The sequence below is a fragment of the Phocoena sinus genome, chromosome 5 (assembly GCF_008692025.1).
Source record: "Phocoena sinus isolate mPhoSin1 chromosome 5, mPhoSin1.pri, whole genome shotgun sequence".
Classification (NCBI taxonomy): Eukaryota; Metazoa; Chordata; class Mammalia; order Artiodactyla; family Phocoenidae; genus Phocoena; species Phocoena sinus.
The window spans coordinates 62,447,914-62,459,162 of NC_045767.1; positions in this window are offsets into that span (position 1 = coordinate 62,447,914).

The following is an 11,249-nucleotide window of genomic DNA, read 5'->3' on the forward strand; positions in this document are numbered from 1 at the left end:
GATTTTACATTAAAATATGGATTTTCAGCTTCTTTTGAAAAATCAGAATGTCTGATAACACTGAATTCACATTCCCACAAAGCAAGTGTGAACAGATTGGAAAACTGACTGCCGTTTTTGGACAGGAATACACTCTCTAATTTATTATAGTCTCTCCTCACCCTAGTTCTGCTTGCTTAGAACTTAGGCGCTGTAGAAGATGCGACTATGGGATATTGCCTGAAATCCTGACCAGTGAAAGACCAGCTGTATGAGCGACCCTCGGAGGCAAACTTATGGATCTCTGAAGTAGAAGTCTTAGAAATACAGAGCCCAGATCAAAAGTCAATAACCCACACATCAATAATGTTTTATCAGCAAAAGCAGTAACCGGTGTGATCATCAGAATAGCTAGCATCTACTGAGTTCTTAAAATAAGTCAAATAACATGTTAAACACTTTGCAACTATTATTCATTCAACAAATTTTTGTATTTATTATAAGATGTGATGAGTCACAGAGATGCAGAGATAAAGTAGACCTACTTCACTATCTTTTTGGAGGTTACAGTATGATAACAGAGGCAGATATTACCCAAAGATCATACAAATATATATAGTATAATGTATATATACATATATATAACTTATAGTACAGTACACTACATGTGTAGTATACATATACATAGGTATATATATTACATATCTTACTAGTATATCTATGAATTTATATACTGTATTTATATATTTACATGTGTATACAATCTATACGTGTATGATTTTCTTTAAACCATATGAATTTGCTGATATTTGTCTGTATTTAACTTCAGAAATGGTCATTGCCTATGGTTCAAATTAATACATTTTAACTGAGAAGGCAGGCACTGCTTTTCCCCTATTCCCAGGCTTTCCTTCTTGTGTAGTGAGTTTCTAACCCTCTTAGCTCCCTACCTCCACCCACATACACACCCTGCCCTGTGATCGTGTAGTGACTTACTTATTTGGTGTTTTTAGAAGGGGGAAATGGCCACATGAGCCCTGCTCTTTCATTCCCTCTTTCTCACAGGGAGCCAGAATTCTGTGTTGCTCTTCCAAGCTGTAAAACCTGTGGGAGGTTTGAATGTATCCATAGTTTCCAGAGCCTGGCATGTTGTCAAAAGCTAAGAAGAGTAATGTTTGATTCCTTCTCTACCTGATTTCTGTCTATCTTTCCATTCATTTCAAACAAAGTACCCCAACATTTGTTGTTTCAGGAACGAATGAGATTCTATGCAAGAGAATAATAAGGGGAACGAATGGTTTTGTATGGTAAATCAGAAGATTCTTCTTTACAAGTGATGCTTAAACTGAGAAGTACAGGCTGAGTGGGAGTGAGCTTGTGTGCTGCGCGTGTGAGTGGGAGGACAGAGGTGTGTTCTAGGCAAAGAAGAACATTTGTAAAACCTCACAGTTAGCAAATATCAGGAATTTTTGAGGAACTGAAAGAGGGTCTTTCAACTAGACAGTGAAGAAAGGACAAGATGAAGTTGAAGGAACAGGCAGGTACATTATGTACAACTGTATAGGCCACGTCTAGATTTGGGGATTTTATCAGAAGGTTGATTGGAAGTCATCAAAGGGATTGAAGCAGGAGAGAATGTAATCATTTCCTTATCTTATGTAATCTTCAAAATAACCCCTTGATGGAATGTATTATTATTATGCTCTTACGTCAGCTGTATAAACTGAGATGCAGAGAGCTTAAGTTGCAAATGTATTATATGATAGCTAGCACATTTGCATGATTCCAGGGACCATGCTTTTTTTTTTTTTTTTTTCCTAATGCAGCCTCCCCATGTTTAGAGAACTGCCTTGTTCAGAACCATGGTAGAGGGATGACGTGAAGAGCCAAGTCTCCTGAAGAGGTGAAAACGATGCTTCGTAAGAAAAGCCAAAGTGAAAAAAGAGTCTTTGCAGTAAAACAGACTTCTAACAGGGACCATCCTTTTAATCACTCTTCTATTCCACCTATCCAAAAGAAGTACACAGTCTAATCTGTAGATATTTCAAGGGTATATGTCTATTTGTAGACTGCAACTTACAAATAATAGATATGACTGAGTCACAGCTTTCTGAGGGATTTACAAAAATTATTTGATACTTGTTATTTGATATCTCTGTGTTTAGGGACAATAAAATGGACAATCAAGTCGATTCATCCTTCTTGTTTCTACAGTAGAATCCCAATGTTAGGGAAAAATTAAGTTTTTAACTGTGAGGTGCCTCTTTTGTGTTATATAAACAAATTTAATAATTTTCCCCAAACCAGGTAATTAAAAATAGATTGGCTGAAGGGGAACAGAGGTTAAAAATGTCCCAGCCCTTCATAAGAAAGTGTTGGTAGATTTGAGAATGAAGCTGCTAACCACTTTACTCTCTCTGTCTCTAACAGTGCCAGACATGGACTCATGAGTTAAAAGTTCTTTCACCATTTGACCTCATGTGCAGTTTGTACACTGCTTACTAAAACTTCCGTGCCATCCACGTCTGTTGTTCTTACTTTAGAAAACAAAGATCCATATATCCTGTTTATCTGTCTGAAAAGGTAGTGTTCTCAGTTTCTTTATAACACATTTTTAGAAAAGATATCTATCTGCCATTTGATCATTTTCTATGTGTGAAATATGACATACCATCTCACTTATGCTCCACAGCAGGTGCACAGACCTTCAAAGACACAACTCTCAAGTTTGCATTTCCTTCACTCCACATGGTTTCTGTAGCATCCTGTGAAATGGTTTTATATTTTTTCCTGTGGAAACACTCATACACACACTCCTGCAACTTCAGCCTGGTTTAGCAATCAGAATACATTGTGTCTACCCAGTACATTTTGCAAGCATATAAAGGAGACTGTGGCAGTCATGCTTGAATAAACTTTGCTTTCTTTCACTTGTAAAGGAACTACTGCTCATGCATTCATTCAGCCATGAATGCTTGGCTTTTTCATTACAGTTACTAGGACACTATAAAAGGAAGGTTTCTTGGTTTTTTATTCATCTTCAGAAAAACAAGAAAATAAAACAGCACTGGATGCAGTCACTTGCCTTGGGTAGGGACAATTTTTTGCCCTGGGTAGGGCCAATTTTTTACTAAAGTAATATAAAAAAAAAGACACCAAGTTAATTCATTAGATTAGCTTCATAAGTGCAGAGTGCACTTTTAAATAAAAAAAACAAAACATTTATACAATCCTCAGATAGGTAAATATTTTATCGAACCAGCTGAACTCAACAGGGAACACTAAATACAAAGAACTTTAGTCTTTCTTCCATTGTCCCTTTCAAACTGTGCTTTTGGACTTACTCTTCTACTGCCCCTGAATGAAATATGAAAATCCTTAGATTTTATTAACTGTGTCTATGACAAGTCTAGTTTATGTAATAAAAAAAAGTCCAGTCTCATCTAACATAACAGACTAATTCCAGGATTATTCATTCAATATAAAACGTACTGTCGGGCTTCCCTGGTGGCACAGTGGTTGAGAGTCCGCCTGCCGATGTAGGGGACACGGGTTCGTGTCCCGGTCCGGGAAAATCCCACGTGCCGCGGAGCGGCTGGGCCCGTGAGCCATGGCCGCTGAGCCTGCGCGTCCGGAGCCTGTGCTCCGCAACGGGAGAGGCCACAACAGTGAGAGGCCCGCGTACTGCAGAAAAAAAAAAAAAAAAAAAAAAAAGTACTGTCCTCGGTCAACACTCCCTTTCTCACAAGTTTGCTTCAGGTTTGGAAGCCTTGCTTGGGGTGGTGGATAGGATCGGAAGGGTAGACTTTTTTCCCTTACTTCACTAGCTGCTGCATCAGACCCCTCAAGGTTCACATCAATGGGAAAAGGAGATGGAGAGGAAAGGTTATCTCTTAAATGATAGGTGCAGCTGAAATTTTCTGGCTCGCTCTCTCTCCTAGCTCTTGCCAACTCTGTCCCCACTTCACTCCTTGCCCATCAATCACTGCTGGAGTCTGGAGTCCGCCTACTGCTCCTGAGATGTTGGAAATTCTTCCTCTCAGCCAGCGGCTTTTGACACCCTCTCCTCAGTCCCTTTTGGGTAATTAAATTTCTCTTTCAAAAGACTGAGTATCCACCTCAAACTTCTCTCAGACACTCCACAGCCTTCAGCAAGGTTCATAGATAGCTGACATTTACTGCAGATGTGTGGACTGTTGTTCTACCTTCTTCAAAGCTGACACTCAAACTACATTATGTACTACAATTAACATGACGAGAATAGTGGATAAGAGCCTATGGCCAATTATATCATTGGGTAGAACAATGACAAAAGGAACATGCTACTACATCAACAAGGCTGGGGTCTTGCATTTTTGCAGGAGTGCATGCATGTGAGCATGTGTGGGTGGTCATATTTATTAAATATTACCTATATGTATTAATATTGGGGTCACATTTATCAACCCACAGGCAAGCTCAGTATAAAAACCCTCTCAATCCTCACACCAACTCTATGAATCAGATTCCACTATTAGCCTCATTTTATAGATGAGGTACTTAGGGGTTTAAGAGTTTAAGTAACTTACTCAAAGTCACACACTTTGAAAAAGTGTACAGCTGAAGTGCAAGCTTAGTATCACTGTCAGATGTATAGGCCTAGCTCACTGTAATTACTACATCGGGCCACCTCCCCTTGGGCCTAGATTATTATTAAGTAGTGACTGGAACTAGACTATTAAAATGGATTCATGCATCTTTAGTCAAAGGTTTGCCCAGATAACAGACTTTAACAGCAGCTTTCATCTCTTTGTTATTGATGGAAATCTTTCACTGAGCGAGGTGTGTCTTGGGTACAGGCCTGTACAAGACTGTAATCATCCCATGAAACAATACAAAACAATAACAACCCAAGTCTTCAAAGTAGTCCACCCACTCCCTCACACATCTTCTTGCATATTGTATCAATAATGCAGCCATCAATGTCCTGATTCAAATTTCTTCTGTTAATGAAATTTGTAGTTTATTTAGTTATAATATCTAGGATGCACGCATTTCAAATCCTAGTTTTCAGGTTCCTTGTGGCAACTTTGAACATTGAAGAGAATCTGAATACTCATGATAACTTGTGAGGAAAAAAATGGGTTCAGTCAATAAAATTACCAGGCAGGTCATCCACAAGCCACATTAGTAACATCATGAATTCAGAGCAAGTGGATAAGCCCTGAAAAAAAATTAAGGTTCTTGGCTATTAGGCCTAGAGGGACCTCAGTGGCAAGATTCAGCAGAGAAAGAGAAAGCTTAAGTCGGGCCTGAGGACAGGCCCTAGAAATAGTCATTATTTTAATGCATAGTGTCTAAAGCGGTTAAAGGAGGAAGGTATAGGGGCAAGAAAGCATTTGACTAATAATTTAATCTGATGGGATGGTTATGCCAACAGAGAACCCATTCAGCTCTCCAAGGCCCTGCTTAAGTCAATCACAGAATTAACATTTCCAGACTAGGGTTTCATACAAGGTCTATATAATGCTTTATGAAAACAAGAGCTACTTTACCAAGTAAGTTTGGAAAATGCTTCAATCAATGCTCTCTTCTAGAGACTTATGACACACGTTATCATATTAAAGTCTTCACGGGACTCCTGCAGAAAAGAAACCTGCTTAACCGTGTTTAACTTAGCATTTCCTAAATTTATTTGATCAGGAAAACATCCTTTCGTGTAACACCTTTAGTTTTTGGACCCACTTTCAGAACTTTTAGAAAAGCTAATCCAGTGTAATTAGGGAACACCGAGAGCCCTGTATCTGATAGGTATGCTCAAAGATTACTGACTATTACTTCTTGTAGCAAAACTATTGAGAATTTTTTGGTGGGCATGGTTTAAAGAAATAATCTTTAAAATGTCACTAGCATGCATACATTCTAGACATCTGTTCCTGGTCCATAGAATTCAAGCTGGAAAGAGGGTTGACAAACTTGAATGAAAATTATAGAGCCTCCAGGACACAGGCTTCAATATAAGGTCTACCTACCTTTTAATGGAAATGAAATAAGATGTCCCTATGGATAAAGTTAGGGTTTTTACTTAAAAATCAATTCTAGAATCCCATCCGAACTGACAACCAAAAAGTAATAAAGATCACTAAGTACTATACCATAGAAAAATTTAACCTAGGAGACTTGTGGATGGTAACAAATACCCATATGAGCTTCGAAAGATCTCACTGACGTGCCCTCATGACATATAACTAATTTAGTTTAACTAGTGATGTAACTTCCAAAGAAACTCTTGAAATAGTTATTTGCCAAAAATACATATATATAACTTAATGGGTTGACGTACTGCTCTAATATACTAGCTAATATTTTTGAAGGCTTACATGGATTAACTATATTAATCCTCATAGCAACCTACATTTTATAGAAGTGAAGGGAACCTGAGGATAAGAGACTTTCAGTCATTTGCTCAAATTCATATTGGTAATAGGTAGTTGAGCTAGAATTAGACACTCTATTCAATAGCCTAGTATAAGATTTTTATGTACTTGGGGTTTTGTGAGTTAGGATACTTGTTTGAATATGGTAACAAAGGCCAAAATAACAGTTACCTAAATGAGATTGAAGCTTATTCCTCTCTTAGTTCACATAAAAGTAGTGCAGAACTGGATAAAGCACTTTCCATCTTTATTAACATGTGGCATATATCTCATGGCTGAACATGGCTGCTCTAGCACTCACCGTCAGATCCACATCCCAGCTAGTGGGAAGGGAAGAAGAAGAAAATGTACAATGTACTGTTTTATAGGCCAGACCTAGAAGTTGCCCATTACTTTACTCATATCCTCTGGACTAGAGCTTAATTAAATATTTATACTTAGCTCCAAGGGAGGATGAGAAATGAAATCTTTATTCTGGGCATCCATGTGATCACCTAAAATTCCAGTTGCTATTATTAAAAGAATAGGGGAGAATGCCTATTTTGGGGAAAACTAGCACTTTTTGCCACAGAGTCATTAGCTACAGCTGGTTAATTAGAGATCCTTCAAAAATTTTGTTTTGGCTTTAGGATAGTTAATATTAGGCAGTCTTTTCTGCTAGAAATTGAATAACAGGGCCAGTTGACTGGAATGGTGTGGAGTCTGAGTCAAATAAAACTTCTTTGTTCACAAGGATGGGAGAGAGTTGATCTTTCTGTTATCATGATGGAAGATATGTCCAACTTCTTCAAAAGTATTATAAAGTCATTGAAAATTATTGTCCTATCAATCAAGAGATCAAAAATACTCACCATGTCTCTATGGTGCTGTTAAGATATAGATTGTGATAAAGCATAAAGGGTCAACATTGAACTCATGCAGAAAATCCCCAAATAATACATGTCTTTCTACAAGGGTCAAGGAATAGTCACTAAGGCTAATAATAGTCTCATTTATTCCTACTGGATTAAATGGATCATAAATAAGAAAACTAAATATGAGTATGAGTAAAGTGTTATTTACCAGTTAAAAGTCACATCATAAGAAATAAAGAATAGTTAGCCTAACTGAATATATATGTGAAAACCATCAAGCTACCTTTGAGATTAACTTGGACACCATGTGAGAGAAAAATCTACATTACAGAAATCCATTCCAAACTACATCAGGATACAACACATCCAAAAATTCTACAGAAATGCTTATTAAGAACCATTTTCCTTTGGAAAAAAATCTGAGAAATCTACGGAACCACAGAGAAATTACTGCAACTATCGCAAGTAAATGGCTCAGCTTTTAAAGACTAATATTTTCCCACATTTTGCTTGTTTTAACTAATAAACACTAGCATATAGTGAATTTATCACTTTGACAGAAATAAACCAGTCTTAAAAAATCCTCTTTTCATATGGCTTCCTCCTATATAGAGTTCTGATTTCTTTTAAATTTTGTATTTTCATTAACCTTTCTTTTGTTTTTTACCTTTTCAAATATTTTCCCAGGTATTCACTTTTATTGAGAAGAGCATTGCAAATATCTACACCTTACTTTTGTTAGTACTTTTTAACTTTCAAATCCCTTTCATATGCAATTTTCATTTACTCCTTGGAACTAATGCATATTAATGCAAAGTATAATGTTTTCTTAGAAATCTCTGAAGCTCAACACATTTCTTAATTTTCTCTTGTTTAGTGAAATCCAGGGGTTCTGATTTATGATCTTTTTCATTGATGGAAGTTCTTGTACTTAGTGCCTACAAAGCAGTAAGTGTAACTACTACAGTTTTTCTAGTAAGTTCTTTGCATCCACGAATACAATTTCAAGGAATGTAGGCCTTGAGTTTTCTTGAAGATCATGTACACACAGCAATATTTTTCAACAAATAAGGGAAAAATTCATTCTTTTTAAATGTTCTAAAATTTGGGAGACATTTTTATGTTGAATCCTAAGAATCACAGGCTACGCAAATATTTTTTACATTTGTAGCAGTGGTCCTAGATTAAAACTTAGGTATTTTCACCATTGGATTTAGGTAAGTCTGGACATACCAGGAGGTTCTATGCTAGCAGTTTTGAAAAGTTTTTTGTAGCAGAAGACTCCTTTGTACAAATGAAATCTTCAGAGGAAAGGAAAATAAAACAGATAAAACAGATGATACTCTGATTGAAGTTGGGCAGGCATGGGGGTGGAGCCTCTTTGCCTCTGTGGGGATGTGGGTAATTCTAAGCAATTCCCTCTATCAGTGACACAGATTACCTTGCAGCTCAGCCCCATGAAATGGACTGTAAAAGTGGAAGCTATTCCCTAAATGTCTAAAAGATACTGAGAGCCCAAAACAAAAGTAACTTGTAATGTACATCAAAGAAAGCAGCCCTAGAGAGTGGAGGTTATATTATGATGGATATTTTTGGAGCAAGGGGTGGGCACAGTAGATTGAGGGGCAGGATGAGTAGAATGGCTTGCCATATTTGGATCTGCAGGGAGAACCTCACCTTCAATGCCTATCAGCAGGACCTAAGTTTCATAGCTTTCAAGTCCTTAGCAGTAGACATCATATGGAACTGGGAAGAAGAAAAACACTGCAGATGCCCCAGAGTGGCTGATAGGATGTTTCTTGAGGACATTTACGACATACTTTAGAAACACTCATAAATACTTGAGGGGAAGAAAAAGGCAAGGAAGAAAATATAAGCCCCCCTTTACTTGCTAGAAGTCATGTAATAGTGATGGTAACAGAGTCCAATGAGTAAAACAGAATTCACATCAAGAGTTTCAACAAGGAAGATTTAATGCAGGGAATGATGACGTAGGCTTTGGGGGCCTTCAGAGGAAAGAGGGAACACTGGGGTGAACCTAGAGTTAATAAGGATAAGCAACTACTACCCCAAGGGCTCTGGGAACAGAAGGGAAGAGATAGAAGTTACCAGAGTAGCAGTTTAGAGGTGGGGCCTCACAGAGTGGAGGCTCAGACCTCTGATCGGGAGTCCCCCTTGTCTGGTGCTGGTTTCTCTAAGGCATGTGATGAAACTTATTTTGGAAGTGCCAAAAGGAGTGGGAATAAAGAGTCACTTTGTGGGTAGATTACTGCGGACAGACAGTGCTGAGAGAAAAAGCAAGAAAGAGGAGGGAGGTCCTCTCTGCTCTTCCTGCCCCATCCCTCCATCCCCTGAACCAAATAGAACATCAGCTGGCACAACTACCATACAGAAGCATATGGAATGATACATTTGTGGCAAAACCAAAATGGACAAACAGAGCAAGCACAGAAAAGAACTGTGTACAACTATAATTATGGACCTATATTTTTTTCCCCAAGTTGGTGTGACAGCACCATTGGTGACATATTTTTTCCATATTTGATTCTCTGTTGTTCAAAATTAAAGCTGAAAAGCATAAAAGAGATAAAGTATCTCATAAAATTACTCTCAGAAAAAAGTTAATTATGACAAAGCCATAAGTTTTGGAAGACATTTTTCAACATTCAATTTTATATATTGAGAGAGTAATATTAAATTAGCACCATTCAGTATCTTGAAGATGTATTTTGCAGAGAATTTTAGACACATTAGAAATTATTTAATATTAGGGGCTTAACTGGTAGATAATGCCTGCTCTTAAATTTTCTTGACTAAAGTGTTATCCTCTGCTTTTTAGGACACAAAAATCTGCGATCCCAACGAGGTACATATGTAGGTGTCCATTTAATTTTTTGGACAAAATTTTTGCCCCACATATCACACACTGTATTTAATTTTTTGGACAAAATTTTTGCCCCACATATCACACACTGTAGGATGTTTATCTACTTAAAATATAATAATAATAATAACTTTTTGAATATTCACCATGTGGCAGGTACTGTTAAAACACTTGGAAAACTATAAGTGAGTTACTTTAATCTCAATAACTTCTGGTCAAATTTTCTTCTTGCATATTTGAAACAGATGGAGCATGCTTGCTTTAATCCAAAACACAGGACATTGGACTCTGAAGGCTGTCTGTGTAGACCTCAATCCCTAGGCTAGGCCTAACTTGCCCATTCTTTCAATAGATGTTTATTGCACCGTTACTCTATCAGTCATTGTTTAGGCAGGGGAGGAGAGTCGCTATGTGTTCTGGGAAAAGGAATTTATTATGAGAAATAGACTTTACAATTGTGGGAGGGGCTGGGGAAGTAAAAGTCTGGAAGGGAGAGTTTAGAAGATCAGAGGAGTTAGCAAGCAGTCAGTCTGAGAAGCCAAGTACATCCCATTCCTAAATTAGAACCATAAAAAGGGATTCCATGGGGAGCTTTATGGAGAGTTGTTCTTTCTGTGGAGGACAACCAACTCTGTGGGTCCACAGCCAAGTGTTTTGGGGTATACATAAGGTCACTGTCGATCTTCAGGGCCAGTAAGCTGCAAGGAGAACAGCTGGCAGAGCAGAGAACTAAGACACGTTGGAACCCACTGATCACAGCTTCATCTGTCCATCATCTCATCTGGCTGCAGAATAAATTTCAAAGTAATGTCTGCAGCATCACTTCCAAGTTTCAAACCTCTTGCAGGTTATTCTTTTGGCTAACTCTATAGGTAGGGGGATCAGATAGGTGAGGGGATTCTGGGAAACATCGTTCTCAGTTTAATGAAGATGATGTAATAATCCATCACAGCCGGTCCATGCAAGAAACTCATTAGGCAATCTTTTGTAAAATGGGAATAATAACAGGGTGTTTGTGACGGTGAAATAACATAATGCATGTAAAGATTCTAATAGTATCTGCCACATGATGAACATTCAAAAAGTGACTGTTATTATTATATATTAAATAGATAA